This window comes from Lolium rigidum, chromosome 7, assembly GCF_022539505.1.
Source record: "Lolium rigidum isolate FL_2022 chromosome 7, APGP_CSIRO_Lrig_0.1, whole genome shotgun sequence".
Lineage (NCBI taxonomy): Eukaryota > Viridiplantae > Streptophyta > Magnoliopsida > Poales > Poaceae > Lolium > Lolium rigidum.
In genome coordinates, this window is record NC_061514.1 from 131,819,173 (window position 1) to 131,821,324 (window position 2,152).

General features: G+C 37.5%; 1 long non-coding RNA gene across 1 annotated transcript; it reads right to left on the minus strand.

Annotated features, from left to right (window-relative positions):
• Nucleotides 1-1,454: 1,454 nt before the first annotated feature.
• Nucleotides 1,455-2,152, minus strand: LOC124669716. The gene is made up of 2 exons (XR_006992302.1): nucleotides 1,921-2,152; nucleotides 1,455-1,817 (listed from the first exon to the last, which is right to left on the minus strand). It is a non-coding gene; the product is annotated as an uncharacterized LOC124669716 (long non-coding RNA).

Below are 2,152 nucleotides of genomic sequence, written 5' to 3' on the forward strand. Positions count from 1 at the left end.
TAGACATTTGAAATAACGTCAGCAACGATGAACGACCACTTTGAGCAAATCTTAACACCGTCGTCCCTTCGGGAAAACAACCTCACCTCATGTAAAATGCCTACCGATTAAGGCAGCTCTAGACACTTCGGTTCTCCTATCTTGAAATAAAAAAAAAGTGTCATCGTCTTGGTTGAAGCGCGCTTACCAACAGAGTCGGAGTTGGAGGCTGTCTCGTCAGCGAGACCTACGAAATCAGATTTTTTTATAAACTAGGTGAAAACTTCTAAATTTCAAACAAAAAAAATCCCAGACATGTCATCGGGTAGAAATAAACTTACTCTTGTAAAATTTCATAATTACCAAGTTACGGCTTCTTTTTGAGTTCCTAACGTTGAACTTATTCTACAGCCTGAATCAATTTACGATTTTGTACAGATAACAAATTGTCATATTTAGATTTGAAATTTTCAAGTACATACTTGTATCCATTATCTACATGCATGATTGTGTTGTATTTTTGTGAAATTTAGAAGTATGATTTTCACTTTACGACACACTAGTAGGGTATATAGGGTTTGACATGGGTTTTTGAGGGCTCAAAAAAGAAGGCACCAGAAAAAACTTACCCCTTCAAGTTTTGACGAGAGGGGGACAAGCGAAGCAAGCCTCATGTTCTTAAAACAGAGGCAAACCTCTTTGCGTGATCATATTAACTAAAGAGAATGTACTTACATTGTACTGAAAAGGCACCACAAAAGGAACTACAAGGATTACTCTCGCCGTATTTTTGGATTGGTTTGAAGCTTAGTGTTCTACACATTAATTGTAAAATTAATTGGGCGTTCCTATTTTCAGAAAAAAAAATGGTGTATATATGTACACACATATCTTTAATATTGCCCCGCAAACATAGTCTAGAGTTTCCCTCGTTCCAAATCTCCCATCATGTTAGCACCTGCGCACTGCGGGGATGCCATAGCCTTCCCAAAATGCCGCTAGTGATGTTAGCGTGTGGTTTATGTTTTGATTGTTGTGTTTGAGTGTTCTCTCTCCTACTACATCCATTACATAAAACATACATATAAATTTATTCAAAATTCAATGTCTACAAACTTTGACCAATAATACAGACTACCATACAAATATTCATGATACAAAATCAATGTCACTAGATTCACCATAAAATATATTGTCATAATATAATTATTCAACAGTGTAGATGTTGATATATTCTTCTAAATGTTTGATCAAACGTAGAGTATTTTAACTTTTGACTAAACTTATATGCCTTCTTTTATGGAATGGAGGTAGTAGGATCCAAGTGATTGCTACAAAGGAGGTTCTTTAGCATACGAGGTCTCTTCACCCGCTTGGTCTCCTACCTATATTCTCTCTCATTTTCTTCTTGCACTTCATGAATTCATCCATAAGATTTAGATTTACAAAAGTATTTGTGAAAATATGACCATATATGCACTGCGCAATACAAATAAGCTGCCACGGACATGCAAAATTTGCTTTGCATGCAGGGAACATACGAACATATTTTTTTGTTCAAAGTGTTACAAATGTGCATGTTACAACATACATGCTTATTTCCAAGAAAATCATATTTTTTAAGAGTACAAAGAGATGAAAACGAATATAGGAAGGAGATTCAAGTGGATAGAGATAAGCATTTACCGGGTTCTCTAGTATTAAGTGTCCACTCTCCTAGTCTAAGGATCGAAGTGCTTGCTAATGACGCATGCATGCAAAGGAGAGCCTCCCTTTAAAACTTTCTGTTGACGCTGTTCCTCGAAAGCGCAATCATAGATTGATGGCACATGTCGAGCCTGCATCAGGAAGGAATGATGGATAGGCAGAGGAACTAGAAAAGGCTTTGATAAAGTCAATCGAGGGCAAGATGCGCCATCAAACCATGCTTTAAGATCTCACCGTTTTGACCTAATTGAGCAACCCTTTAAAGATTTCCACTTGACCCTCTTTTGACCGATCCACCGACTGTGAATCAATAACAGCCAGAAGATATCCACGGCGATTGTGCATCTCTCTCTCTGATGCATGTTGCTTGCATATCACCCTAGAAATCTTTTAGCTTTATTAGGAAGGAATGGTGCAATGGGAGTTGAGCATGGGGTACATAACATGGCCTACCAACTCGATGGTA